We start from the raw sequence: 15919 nt of genomic DNA, 5'->3' as shown, positions 1-15919 counted from the left end.
TGACCGAAATATTGAAACGGCACCGAGAAAGCGCCGTTTCTTCTCTCGCATGCGCAACGAAGGAGGAAGTATATGTCTTCCTTCTCCTCCTATTTCTTCGGATCCCTCGCACGCGATGTAAGCATCCGTCATTCTGAGGATTTTCTATACCGCGAACGTGGATAAATCGCTCTTTAATCGGTGCACATATCTCACGGGAAATGTGTAAAATTGTTGTTCTTCCTTCTCTTGACAGTTTGGCAGAAATGCAACGAGTAAGTTTGCGGAAAGTTTGACTTGTCTAGATTTATAACGATTGATAATTTTCGAATCTTTCAATTTTATTAATTGAATGACAAATGTTTCGCAGTCTAAAAAATTAGGAACATGAAAAGGTACTTTTGACGTATAGATGAATTTATCTTTCTAATCGTAAATTATTTCTTGATAATAAAAATCAATTTTTTGTTATTTTTATACATTTTATTATTTTTCTTTTACACATTTTCTCCTTTACTCTTTCACTCGAAAATAGATACCGTAAATGTTACACATTATATTCTCGCATTGTTTGCCATTTTGAGTTTAATAATAGCTTTGTAAAAAATTCTTTTAAAATAGCAAATATCTCGGAAAGCCACGCGAAATCTCGCTATTTCGCTACAAATCCAACAGAATCACGTACCGAAGCAAATATTTCGCTTTATCAACACAAAGCCGTTTTGCTTCTTCATTATTACTTGTCGGCGTCTGCGAAGTTCTCCTGGCAACGGTTTCGCTGGCATCCCAGATATTCCGCGATAACCGTACATTTCCATCAAAATTACGATATGTCGCAAATTGTCGTCTGTCAGCAAGAATGCGTTTTCTTCCCCCTTCGAGCTACGAAGGGAAGAGTAGTAAGATGTGAGAAGAACACACAGCTAAATCGAAAGGACGAAGAGTTGGAAGAGAGCTGCTCTTTACAATCGACTTCTTCCCTCTTCCCCTCCTCTCTCTAGAGTTACCGCGAGATAGCTCGTTGCCAAAACTTCTTGATTCGCTGTTCCGGAACAACGGAACAGTCGGCAGAGACAATTTACCCTTCGAACAAGAGGAGAGAGAGAGAGAGAGAGAAAGAGAAATAGGGAAGCGCGATTTTATCGAATCCCGCGGAATTGCATTCCAGCCACGTAAACGAGAATATCGAGATTCAGACGAACCTCGTCCTTTCATCCTTCGTTCCGTTACGAGTCGAGAGTGATGCAACAAATTCGCGATTAATGTCCGTTCGCTTTTTCCCCCGTCCTTTTTATTTCCATCACTGTTTCAATAATAGAGCAAAGTCGAGGCGCAATATAATCCGATGTTTGAAACTATATTTTGATCGCCGATCTCTACTACGAACGACGTTGCGCAAGAATGAAAATGTTAATCTTCCGAGTAGAGAGTAGTATAGTCTCGTTGGAGAGGAGCAATGCAATTTAATCTATTAAATTAGTTTCTTTCAGTTTAATTTTAAAAGTAGAGCATACGCACAGAAAGTCTATGTTTAAGTTAAGTTAATTTTATAAACAGTATAATTTAAACGAACGTCCGTGTAATCCTTACGATACATCATAGAATAGCTTTTAACAAATTAAAATGCAGAGTTTTTTTGTTTTATCGATCCCGGCGTAATACATTGTAACTCGTTCTTCACATTTTTTCGGATTAACTCGTGAAACTTCGTAATTGTTTTCTCCGGTTTAATTGCCAGCTCGAAAGTACGTATTTTCAGGGCTATATCTCGACTTACTTAAATGAAAGTAATACGAGCGCGATACATGTTACTCTACCGGGGGTTTTATAACATATTAAAAAATACACTTTTACGTTACCGAGTTGGCCATTTTCCTCTCCTCCCCCTCCCCCGAAGTTTTTCTGCGTTAATTAATTTTTGCATATGTATCGCGCGTGTATATTACTACTCTGATCGCGCGGCGAAATCGAACGCAGCTTTTCAACGCGGAAAATCTATCCCCGCGGCTATAAAGTATGTATAAAGCTGGAAATACAATTCATGACGGACCTGCGCCGGGATTGGCGCGATTATTCGCCCGCTCGCTGATCAGACCTTGCATGATTACGTTCGCGGTGTCGGTTTCGCTGTGTTTCATTGTTTCTCTCTCTCTTTCTCTCGTTTCTCTCTTTTCTCTCTGAACGACTATACTCGTTACCGCGATGACCAATCGAACGTGCACCATGGCCGAGTTTACTGGCCTTTAATAATGTTTTGCGAATGATCGAATTGTATTACGGAGTAGCGAGATCCGGTTTTTGCCGGTCGGATCGATGAAAAGCTGTTATTTAGTATTTTACGTTGCGGTACATTATAGCTGCAGCTGAAGCTATACTTTGATAATGGTTATATCTCGTTCTAATCTAATTAAACGCAATTTTCTTTTTGGTCTTGTAATGTATTATACGGTGTGTAATTTTGCTGCTATTTTACGCATACGCATAATTATTTTTAATTCTATTTATCTGAATATAATTATTTAATTATTTTAATTATAATTTTTCCCGTTCGTGATCATTATTAAAATGCAAACAAGGGGATGGCTTACGCGTTACAGCGCGCTTCAAAATTGACTTAACGCCGCTTTCGAAGTAAACAGCTCATAATTCATTTCTCGATAACTTTTCAAAGTAGTTAAATAGCGTAATCTCAAAAATATTATCTTAAAAAGCATAAAATCGACGTATATTACGGAACCTCGAAGTTCCTCTCGAGTGAGATGTATCGAAATATTGAGCGAAAACTGATTGGAGTCCAGCCCGGTTTCGACTTTGATTGAGAATGTCTAAAACCCTCAGCGATTACGTGTATTGCCATGGAGAAGCGAGTTTTGACGCGCCAATATCCGTCTTTTCGTCGCTTTTAATAAGCGGGGATCACGTGCGGATCTCGCAATTTCCGCTTTCAATTCGCTTGAGCGCGGGCCGGATCGTAAGAACGCAAAGTCCGGGTAAAATAAAATAAAAGCGAACGACCGTGCACGAAGTAGAGCAAAGAGAAGACGACCGCGGCTGCTAAGGGCTGCGAGAGTAAGGGCGGAATATAAACAGCCGAAGGGACGTAGAGCAGAATTTCGGCAGAAGTTTCCGCGCGTTTCCTCTTTTCTCCCGTCTATTTTTCTTTCGGGCTCCCTTTTTTTTTCTCCCGCGCGTCCCGTTTTCCTCGTAATTCTCGCCCGTATATTTTGTAATTCCAGCGACGTGTATTTAGCTCTTAAAACTGCCAAGACTGTTTAGAAAATTTGTCTTTTTCACACGAGTTAATAAATAAAACGTTAAACAGAAATAAATAAGAGTTTTGGCTCGATAACGGTGATAATTGAATAAAGTTTATTAATTCGGATTTATAAAATATATATAGTATATATAATTACGCTCTGTACATGAGATATCATACGAGGATACATGTCACAATTGTGATTCTTTTTTTCCTTCGTAGAAAAGAATAGTCAAACAAATTTAATCAATTTTCACGGCTTGAAAATAATCAGAAAACAATCGCGAATTTGTTGTGTAATGGCTACCTTTTCCTAATGAATATGCAAATTTGTCCTTTAAACACCGGACTGCTCGGAGGTGAACAATTTGTTCATTAACGATTTCAATTGCCCGTCATGGTTTCGAAAATAGAATTTTTTCCCTGTTGCTTGCGCATCTCGTGTCGCATCGCTTTTATTGGAAAGCCAACTGCAGCGTGATAATTACAATTAACGCGTGAAATTATGCAAGGAATAAATTTGGCAGAATTATTAAAAGGAAATTAATTATCAATCGCGGGGCTTAAAAATAAAATGGATCGATCTGCCTCTGGCATTACATTTATTTATCCGCACACCCGGATAATATTGAAAAAAAACTCCTTTGCGAAAGACGTCGCAGTCTTTTAATTTTTCGCACAATTAAGGTTGAGAGAGAATTAAGTTTCACAAATTTAATTTTTCCAGTTCTCTCTAGGATTAATTTCGCTAAGCCACCGAAAAAGTGGGTTAGACCGCTGTTGTATCCGCGAATCGTTTGATTAATCTCATTCTCGGATTTCTCGTTGTCGCTCTCGTCGCGATAACGAGAAACGGAACCGCCGACAAACGCGTCGATTTCGATATTATGCGCGCGATTCGCGTTTATATCAGCCTGAATGACGCTGAATAAGTCAGATTGAATAAGTAGATCTCACGCGCGGCTGCCATCGTCACCACAGCTTCCTCTTCCTCTCTCTTTCTCTCTCTCTCTTTTCATCTCGAGTGTTCTCTGCTCAGTAATTTACCTTCTCTCAAACCGCTGAGAGCAACAAAATTTTGCAATGGTTCCTTTTCCTCTCCGCGATTATTTTCCTCGTCTCCATTTCCGCGCGTCACGAGGCAGGTTTAATTACATGACGTCGATAAAACGATATAAACGCTCGTCAAAATTTTGCGCGAATAAATTTTCCGCGCGGTTTATAAAACGACTCTGAAAATGTTTAGAAGAATGTTAATGCACGAATCAATTGAAGAAATATTTTACATAATTGGGTCATACCTGGAGTGCCATTATTATTGAGCGTTTCATTAGCGACAAAATCAGGTAGGCGAAAAGAAAAGCAATAAATTAATAACAAGCGATAATTGTAATGAAGTACAATGTTCCATTTAATACAAGAGTTCATTGAAAAGCGCGATGAAGGATTTTTAAAATTTATTGTAAATTTTGCTATATATGCATTATTATAAAAAAAGAAAATTGAGAAAAAATAATGCTAAAATATTATACAATTTTCAGATATAATATACGGTTATATAGGCGAAATATTGACAAGATGAATATTAAATTAATTATAGTTGGAAGTGATTTTAGATTAACCTATATATACATATATACTATATTATAATTATTAATATATTTTTTATTACATCGATATTTTCTCAAGCGCTTGATATAAGAGTTTCGTTATTGATGTTAGATATTATCGACCTGATGTTTATTATTCCTACTAAATATTATCGACCTAATATCAATTTGTGCCGCGGAGAGGAGAGAGAGCTGTCAAGTGTCAAAGGTATCGCACAACTACGGTAGCTTTATCGTGCACGGCTCGCTGCCATCGTGTCACGCTCGCCTTAATTTCAGAAAATCCGGTTTGGCGGTACGATCGCTGGAGCGTGGCAGCAATTTCGCAAGTGAGGCGAGGGTATCGCCGTCAGTGAACGATAGCTCGCGTTTCGCTATTCGTGCCACCGTGTTGGTTGCGCGTTGCGCGTATAGGGGATGCCGGTTCACCCGATAATCGGGTAGTTCGGTCCATTGCTCCGCCATAATCCCGTCCCGCTTCGCTTCGTGCCATCCCTTCGTTCCATGCCATCCCTTCGCCCTCGCGACAATAACTCTGGGTCGGGTATTTCTTTACAGTGTCTCTCGAACCGCGATAAATAATTCGAAACAGAGAAAGAGAGAGAGATGTGCCTATTTTATTTATTAGGAAAAAAATAGTTTTAAATTTTCAAGAGAGAGAGAGAGAAAGAGAGAACTTATCTTATTTGTTGTGTAATTAATAGCGCGCTCCTTTAAGTTATCTAATATTTGTTGAACAGCTGCAAGAATATATAACGCGGGCAAGAAGTTTCCGCGTTGATTGTAGTTATCGAGGGAGTGAACGCGTAGTGATTGCGTCCAATACCGAGGTAATGGACTGCGGACGTAAAATCGATAGGCTGACGATAAACGTTATTGTCCTTCGAGGAGCGATTCGACAGGGTGGCATCGTTCCTCGATATATAGTGACGCAATGCGCCGCACCGCGCACCGATTCGGTCCATCTGCTTGTCAGAATGAAGTATCGGACAGCTTTCTCCGTAACCTGGCGAATCTCTCGCCGGCACCTAAATTCTGTTTGGGATTAGTTGATTGCAAATTGCGACTGCGGGACGCGCCACTACTCGTACATTCGCATCAAGTCGTCCAGATGACTGGGCGCCTAATGACGAGATTCATCTACATCCATCGGAGAAAATCAGTCACATGCGAAAACATATATTTACAATTTTTCCTTGACGTAATTTTCTGAAATTGCACCGTAATTGAAACGTGTTGAACATTTTTATTCGTGTTTTTTTCTCTCTTTCTCTCTGTATTGCAAAAATTTAGTCAAACATGGCATTAAAATAAGTCATTTAAAATTTATATATACAACAGTGCAAGAACATGACTTTGATGTATTGTTTTTCAATCATGATTTTTTAATAGTATGTTATTTATTTTCTATTATTATCGGAGAAAATCGTTTCGTTGTTGAAACTTTATAATTTCGCAGTGATTCAAGCGAATTGTTTAATCCGCGGTAGAGAATAGTGTATATTTTGCAAACGACATGTCGCTTTTACATCGAGTCCCATTAATTAGGGGGCACGATTAACGTATTAACGCAATTACTCGGTTCGTTACATCGCCATATACGCATCGACGTGCGCGTCGCCAAATTTGTTCAACCTATTTCTGCGATCTCGTCGAAATTCGTGCAACGTGTATTAGCAAGTTATTACGTTTGCCGTATACGCACGATATTATTTATTCATTTCAATTATTATAGGACCACTCAGAATCATTTTCGACAATGCCCAGAGTGACCGAAGCTTGCTATTTAATTTGCATTTTTGCACCGCAACATAATGTTAAATATTCAAAGAGCCATTACTACTAATAAAAACAAAAATAAATTTGGAAAGGATTGAATTCAGAGATTGGGACAAAGTTTCTCTTGTTACTTAATTATGTATTTTTATCTGTTATTAGTTAAATTAATTGAATATAATTTAATAAAAGTAAAAATGAGCTTGGAAAGGATTGAATTTAGAGAAATTGGGACAAAATTGATCTTGTTACTTAATGATGCATTTTTTATCTGTTACTAATTAAATCAATAAACGTTAATCCATTTTAACGAAATTAGTGGGAAATAACTTTTGTATATTATTTTGTAGATTCTAAAAACCGAACTTTCAAACAAAGAATAATTTTCAGAAAAAGAGATTAAAGTAATCCAACATTTTCTAAAAGTGACGTTACAATTTTATGTAATAGTATTAAAAGGATAAAGTACATGTTTAAAGTCGGATTAAACTAGAAAAGGGACTAACGAATCGTGCGACGGCGAAGCGAACCGTGAGAAACTCTTGGCGCGCTCCTAAAACCTTCACTTGAATGCGACGATCTCGAATCGTGACTGCGGATGCCAGGATCCGGTGAAACCTCGCATCGATATATTGCTTGTACAATGTCCAAGCATCCGTACGACACCCGATATCGCACTTGCAGTGATTCGCCCGCTTCGCAATTCGAGAGGCGCACGTTTCCCTTCTGAACGTTACAAACGACCGCGATCGAATGAAGCATGCGAAGTGTGCAAATGGAAAGCGTATCGATTAGAAGCACACATTAATGCGTGAATTAGTAGGAATTGTCTTTGTAGTAAAATGTATATATGACATTAACATGTTATATTTATGATATCAATTCACTTTTTAAATAAAAATGGAAAATCGGATCTAAAAAAAATTAAAAACTAAATGAAAAGTTGCATCTTACTCTTTAATTGCGACACGCAAAGATCTCTCCATACGCGCGTTGTAATTATTCGCGAATTTCAATATTAGTTCGAATCCCGAAGAGAGTAACGTCAGGCCATTTCGAGTCCTTTGATATACCTTTCTTCGATCAGTCGCGGAGGTCGATATCGTGTAATGGACCAACGCGCGCTCGGAGGTCCATTTGTCGAAGGAGCACAGTCTCCGGAGAGCGGAATAATCCGCAAGATAACCGAGACAGAGAGACGTTACACCGTCATGATTACCAATGTCAAGTCGAGTTTGCAGTTGGCTGGTGTGTGCGGTCTGCGGTCCGAATTACCGGTGTCTCTGCGAGCGTGTCTCGTCGCGAGACATGCGAAGATCGTCGCGTCATTTAGCGAGATCACGCGACGACGACTCCGGCAAGTTTCGCCGAGGACGTGCCGGGTCAACGGGCGACGGCGCCGTCGAATGCATGCAAATAACGTCGATGCGCTTCCCCACGACAAAGGAGAATATGATATTACGCCCGTGCCACCTAAGCTCGGTATACCACCTGTATCGAGCAGCAGTGAGCTGCCTCTCGGAACATGCACGTACTCGGTGGCATTGTGATTCGAGTTTGGCCAAGGAATTAGCCAAAGTGCGAAGCAACAATAGAAACTCCAGTACATTATGTACAAGTTTATGTATCCATTGTCGACGGATCTTGGAAACTTGTTGGGCGACATTAAAATCGTGTCGAGAAATATGCGAGTTAATAAAAAATATATTGCTCCTGTTGCTCTCTCAATATAAATTGCAATTATTGAATTTTATAGGAAAATTTCAATATGCGAAAAACAATATCTTCTTTATATAGATAAATATTTATTTCTTTTTATCTAACTAAGAAGCTTTCAAACATTTTATGAGAAATCAGATCTTCAATTTTAAAAATTTCTATAATATTAATATTAATGAAATAATTAATAATTATGGAAAATGACGTCAAGTTGTCAATTGCTAATCGATCGGCAAAATATAAAGTAGTTGAAAATAAAAAATTATAAATGGATCGACATATATATAAAAAGAAACTTTTTACAGTTTCCGTGTTTCTTATGGCGGTCTCAGGCCGGATTACGTTGCTTCGGCGTTATCCGGTGCGCTTTTCCGGGTTTTATCGGTCGCTTCGTTTTGTTCTTTGTACGCGGGCAGGTGACTCGCGCCTCGAAGACAAAGTGCCGAGGGAATTGTCCGGGTTAGCCTCGGTTCGGGAAAAAGGCCAACGGAACGACACAGTACGGACGAGCAGCGTGCGCGATTCCGGTCGATAAATATATATCAAGATTAAATCCGGCTTTCCGCGGAAATCCCAGAAATCGTGCTACGTCGATCTCGTATCTTACACCCGTCTTAGCGGACGTCTAATTAGATACTGCGAGATTGCCCGACAGGTACAAGTGTTCGAGAGAAATATCGCTAATTTGTCTTAGAAATTAAAGTATCGATTTTTATGAAATATTATATCGATAAGAGCTATCCTAATATATGTTCCGATAACGGTAATAAATTGCGTTTTGACAACGTAATAGTGTGTAACTGCAAATCTTGAATTTAAAAAAAATATAATTTAGAAAATATAAACATTGAACCCGCGCTTTTTCAGCGAAAATTGTTGACACTTAAATTAACTTCTCGTTGCTAGCTCATCCGAATGACAAGTGAAAAACGCGTAGCCGGAATACGCTTTATTAGCTTTCCAAAACGGTTTCCCTCGATTTAATGCACTCTCCGAACTATAGATAACCCAGCAAGCTACTTTGCTGAGCAATTTTCTCTCTCTCTCTTTCTCACTCAATCGAGAGTAGCTTCCTGACAGAAATCCGAAGATTTCTATAGCGTCGATTTCAATCAATGCCTTTGTCGCCACCCCGCCTCGTCTCTCTTTTCCTTCTCCAACCTTCTCGCAGAAGTTTCTCATTTACGTCTTGAGAAATTACCGTTTCCCGGGCGCAGCATCGAGCGAATTTACTCTCCCGCTGGTTGCTTATCACGGATACGGAGATACGGCTAACGCGCGTGCTATATGAAATCGACAATAGCGTTCCTTTAATGAAATGCTTTGTAGGAATCTTCGTTAATTGGACCGCCGCGATATTAATGTGGCTCTTTATTATTCTCAGAGATCAGACCGTTTGTAATATTCGTTCGTGTTGCTCTCGCGTGTAATTATAAATGAGATTTAATGTACTATTTCTCTGCTAAATCTGAGAATAATTTGGGACTGCGTAATCAGGGAAAAATTTTGCAAAACGAAAATGATGCTCTCGTAGGTTTTTTTCCCCCGGTCGGTTGTCGGCACGACGCACTTTTTTTCGTGAAAACGGCAGAGCACGTCCGTTAATCGGCGAAAAAGCACGTCGCGGAGCAATTAAGCGCTGGACGTAGTGTGCTACACTCATCCAGTCATTATACGTGAAATTCGCACTTTGGCTCGGTCGAGTTTAATGACCTATTAAAACCGTAACAATCGAGTTTTACCGGATCTCCGTCTCGAACCAAATTGACCATTTCAGACAGCTATCCTTGTTTTCCTTGTATAAAAAAAAGAAAGAAAAGGAAAAAAATTATTGCTTGTTATTACCTCAGATTTTGTACAAAAAATAAATCTCGATTTTAGTCGACTCAGTCGCATAAATTTTCTAGAATCCGACTTTTGTGCAATCGTAGACTTGATTGAAACGGTTGTGAAAAGATCGACATTTGCATTGATGGTTAGATTTTCTGGATCTTTCCCTACTTTTCAAACGAGCCTTCGTGAGGTAACAGACATAAATTGTCAGCCTAACTCGCAGACTGTCATGCGACGCCTTCACGTGTTAGTTTTCTGCATACGAGGCAAACTCGATGGCGCCTCGTAAATTAAAGGGCACAATGGCCGACGTAGAAACGTCATGCGGCCCCTCTTCATACTGGAAACCTGAGAATAAAACATGAGAATGATCGAAAGGATGACCGGTGAGAGGTGGCGGAAAACAAAGGAAGATAAATCGGCATTTGTGTAACAGCTTCTGCGCGAAAATAATTATTACATAGCGTTAACTTTCGATATATGTATATAACAACATACTTTATTGTGTATAAAATGTAACAGAAGTGCACATAACGTAAAAGAATATAAAAAATAATATAATGAATAAAGAATATATATATATATAAAGTAAAAATTGATATATAAATTATGAAATTATAAAATATAAATAATTTATAATCTAAAGTTCTCTAAAGGGAATATAATTTATTTTTTAAATAATTTTTAATGTATTAGACAGTGCATAATATTAATGTCTAAAAAGAAGCCGCTTAGTCCATTTGAATCTACGATGCGTCGCTCGCGAGGGAAGAACCGAGGGGTTTGAGCTAAGAAGCTTAAACAAGGGAGGCTCGTTAGAAACAAGTGGCGCCGATTAAAAACTGACTCTACTTTCACTATGATACATTGGTGAACGCACGATGCTGCTTTTTTCCGAGTTGCATTTTTTTTTTTATTCTTTCTTGTTTCTTAAATTCTTTTTTATCACTTTCCTTATCTGTGCAATGCCGTTTTCCAGCAAAACGCTCAAACTTTATGGACATCATAAAAGAGATTCTTTTGAGTTATTCTTTTCAATTCCATGAAATAATTTTTAGTTAAAGAAGCCTGAAAATAATGACAGAAGGGATAATAAAATTTGGCCTATTCATCCAAAGAATTTATGCGACGGAGAAAGGAAAATATTTTTATTATTGAAATTTAAAATATATACAGAGAGAAATATTATTTCTCTCTCTTTTCCATATCTGGGCAAGAAATAAGTTTTATTCGTATTTATTCGTATCTATCGTACATATTTAATTTATTACATAACTGAGAATACATTTTCTCTCTCCCGCATCAAATAATTTTGATTTTGCGACCCCTGAAGCTATAAAGATGATGTTTTTACGATGTCTTACGACGTGCCAACTTATTCCAAATTGCTCGCGCGGGCTTTCCTCGTTGCCTAGTAATATCTGGTAATATTGCACGGTTACTCGCGCGTGCGACGAAGTGAAGTACTTTCCCCCCCGATGCGTTTTGCATAATTCGAGTGGAGAAATGGAATCCGCAGCATGCCAGAAAAGCGTCGCGGCATATAGAGCGTTCTGATTAAGGCTAACGATACGTCCGCCAGTCGCGGCACATAATAACGTAATATGTAATAATATTAAAGTGAAAACGAGTATATCGCGCGAAATTGCATGGCACCTCGCATTGGGAAACAACACGAGGTGCAGTGGACCTCGTACTTATATAAGCCTTTCTCGATTAATAATATTCAATCCACAGCAAACTACAATTAACCGTCTTCTGTTAAATATGCTAATTTTTTTTCTCATGATGCACTCCTTGAAAAATAATCTCTAACGCAAATGTTCTCCTAAAATTACAACTAATGCAAATTCTTCAAGTTATCACAAAATCTAACAAATATTTATTCTGTATAATTTATTTTTAATTAAGAGAAAATTCGAGCGCGCGATTGAGATCAGATGTATAATAATTCTAAAGAAATTACGAAACAATTTGCTTACAACCGCTCGAGATGATTATCATATCGTGGTTTAGATTTTTCTTTCGTTCGTTCGAAATGTAGTAACCAGCAAGCTGTAAACCTTCCGAGACCAGCGACTCCATTCGCGGTTACTCGGCGTAAATTCCGACCTACAGAGCTACCGGCGATAAATCCATCCCCGGGGATCGATCAATGGCGCAATCGCAATAAAAGGTTATTGTTGCATACCGAAAGAATTATAGGACGGACCGTTGCGTTACCGTTAAAAATGCAAAAGGCTCTATTTTACTATTTCTTTGGTAAGAAAAATACCGACACCCTACATAAATATCTCGCCGATCGAACTCTATGAAATTTTATTTAAGGAAAGGAGGTACACATGCAGCACTTGTTAATTAAATAATGAAAGCTTCTCCTCTCTCTCTCTCTCTCTCCTACAATCATACGAAATAATACAGAATTTCACGGAGGAGGAAGATTGGGGGATGCTAAGGGAGTACAAACGAAGAATTTCGATAATTCGATATGACGAAGAACGCGCGTTCCAGAGCGCAAGCAATCAGCATGAAAGCTTATTGTTGTTCTCTCGCGAAGACAATGGCGGATCCTACGATTACGGGGTTTAGGGTAGGCAGCACGCGGTAAATTCACACGAGATCGCATCGTCACGAGCCATTACGTTATTATTACAACGACGCGACGCGCGCGACAGTTTGTCCGTATTACCTTAATGGCAACGCAACGGTCATATATCTTCCCTCTTCGGAATTCTATGTCCCATATGGCGGAACGCGAAAAGATCGCCGGTGGCCGCGCGATACCGCAAACACAAAAATTACATTACCGAGTGTCGTAACATGCATCTACTACACGCGCTTGGAGCGGAACACGAGGGAGTGACAAAAGTTTTATCAAATCAGTTGATTTCAGAGAAGAGTTACCTTCATTATTTTAATTCATTAAAATAAGCTTTCAATGAAGAAAACATCCACACGATGTCACATCGAGTTTAAAGCTGTTTCCTCCTTGACGAAAAAGATTGACTATTAGATTGATCATCAGTAATGGATTTTCAATAATTAAATTGTAAATTGAAATGATATGAAAATGATAAAAAATACGATATGTCCTTCATTTAATTGTTTCTCGAAACATTCGAGATTGAATTAAATTTTGAAAATTATATTCAAAATTATATTGATTTGATGTTAAATCGGTAAAATAGTTTAAACAAGAAAAATATAGTTTAAACTCGGATACCCGGTAGATAGATATCCTATACGGAGAGAACACGTCTCGCCGTGGAAAGATACGAAGATACAACGCGCGCGCGCTTTTATCTAGTGGCCCGCGCGCGATATCGGAACGGTCCAGGAACACAGAACGAAAAGCTTCTCCCTACTTCCCTCCTCGCAGCATCTATCTGGCGGCGTGCAGTCGCCGCGTACCGCGTTTTGCGACCTACATCAACAACGGGCGCGAGTACAGCGAGAGCGAGGATACATTATTACTGCCATCGGAAAGCGAAGCTCTCTCCGATATGCGATGGTAGCGCGCGACGGCCGGAGGGTGTTTCAGGGTCGGTTGCCATGGCGATACGAGCTGGCACCGCTACTACGGGGGTGCATAGCCTGGAATATCCACCCTCTCGCCTCTTTTCCGCGATTCCCTTCCCTCCGTTTCTCCCTTTCTCTACGTTTCTCCCTCTTTCGCCTACTCTGCCGCCCTTCGCGTTTTTCTCCCCCGTATACATACGTATTCACTCGGCCGCCCTCACCCTGCGTCCCTTTTTCTCCATCCTTGCCGGCCCTTTCGCCTCTTTTGTTCCCAGGCTGACTCTCCAATGGAGGCAACGGTGGCTGCCTGACCTCTCTCTTTCTCCCTCTTCTTTTCTCTCTTCTTTCCCGACATCTAATCGCGCATCGTCCACCCCGCGATTTTATTTCGTCACGGCGAGTTTAATTCCGGCGCTGCGTTATACATCGCTTCTCCCTCGCGGTATTGTTTCGCGATAACGATCGATAGTGTGTAATAACGGTTCGCGGAAACGTGACCATCGCGCCAACGAAATTTTGCGAAGGTCCGACGTGTCTATCGCGGATCGCGCTAATCGCACGATTCACAAGTTTAAACAAACGGCCTTTGTTAATATAACCGCGATGTACAATATATAATTGCGGAAGGAATCCAAAAAATTCAAAGATATCAGTATCAGTATATAGAAAGCTGTCAGTATCAATATCAGTATTCTTATAAATTTCGATATCTGAAGCAGTATGTTCTCATTAAGAGTCATTAAAAGATATTAGTGATGCAAGTAATAAGATGACTAATTATTCGATTATATATATGTATATATATATATATATATATATATATATATATATAAGAAATATTTAATAAATTATACAACACAAGATAAATTGGAAACGTAATATAACCGAAAAGAAAATAATTCAAAATCATGCAAAAATAAATAAAAAATGTACAATAAATTTTTTCCGTATGAAGGTGTAACTTTCAATTCATATTTCCCGATGTTGTACGTTTAAAATCTAAAAGAAAAAATCTTCAACGATACTATCTTTCTTTATATCGGAATTCTTTTTTTTAATCAATAACCAATAAACGGTGTCATCGCGGTGTCATATCGGTATTTTCGTTGTTATATATCCATATAATCCTATATACACGCGCCTTTGGAAAATAAAAGACATTACTGATCATAATGAGCGTGCCGGAATCCCGGACGCTTGTTAAAAAGCAATTACTCCCTTCGTGCGAAGAGCCGTTTGCGAGGAGACTACTTTGCTTGAAAATCGCTGGTTTTGTGCTCTCGCTAATTTGAATTACTCGTTGCCGCTCAACCGACTCTCAAAGACCGCGGGCAACTCGTTTGTCGCGCGCGATTCGCGTTTATTCCCGCTACGCGGGAATTTTCTGAATATGAGAGAAGGAGGGAAATGAAGAAGAAAGAAAGAGAGAAAGAAAACGACATTGCAGAAAGATATACGACAACCGCGAGAGTAAATTCTCCGCGCCATTTCTTTCGAGTGCATGATTACAACTGCAAATGTGAACGCGTGACAAAGTGCATCTTCCGGTTCTTCCTTCTTCTGTGCATATGTATGTACGTGCATGCGAAGAAACGAGGATATATTGATTCGCCACTTTAAATATCAGCACCGCATATATATATTCGAGTCCTTATTTCTCCTCGGTATTTTCGAATAATTTTATAAGTGCGAGCGCGCTTTTAATAGCGTTGCATTCAATTTCGTGAAGATTTCTCGCGGAAAGATGTATGTTCCCGGATCCCCCGCTGTTTTTCTCGCCGGATCCCCCGGGGCAGTTTCCCCAGTCTTGCTAATTAACTTTTAACGGGAACAAATAGATGACGCAGTCGGGTTATAAACTAAGCGAACTTGTTTCTTGCATCTTTTCCCACCCACTCTGGAAATTGCATTATTATTCTATTCTAGAGAATTATACGAAGAATATAAAAATATATTACTTAGAAAATTCGATTACTGTTTTAAATATAAATTAATACCATTGGATATAAAAATAAATATTAATATAGAAATATAAAAATATATAATATAAATAATATAATATAAAAAAGTCGTATTTTCAATGCTTATTCTAACTTTTTTGCAATTATGTCTTTCTCTCGTTTTTTTTTTTCCCCCTATAGAATATATGTACATATACAATATATTAATAATAAATAAAAAAGAAAGGCATCTTCTAAGTGTTCGAGCCTTTCCCGGATGAGAGGAC

At 38.9% G+C, this 15919-nt stretch overlaps 1 protein-coding gene across 1 annotated transcript in view; it reads right to left on the bottom strand.

Moving 5' to 3' along the window:
- The window catches only part of LOC145943683 (uncharacterized), a 46234-nt gene that overhangs the window by 17217 nt on the left and 13098 nt on the right, over positions 1 to 15919 (bottom strand). The window lies entirely within an intron of this gene.

The sequence above is a fragment of the Prenolepis imparis genome, unplaced genomic scaffold, assembly GCF_030444845.1.
Source record: "Prenolepis imparis isolate NDT839.2.m4 unplaced genomic scaffold, iyPreImpa1.0 SCAF_12, whole genome shotgun sequence".
Classification (NCBI taxonomy): Eukaryota; Metazoa; Arthropoda; class Insecta; order Hymenoptera; family Formicidae; genus Prenolepis; species Prenolepis imparis.
This window is presented reverse-complemented; position numbering and strand designations above follow the sequence as displayed.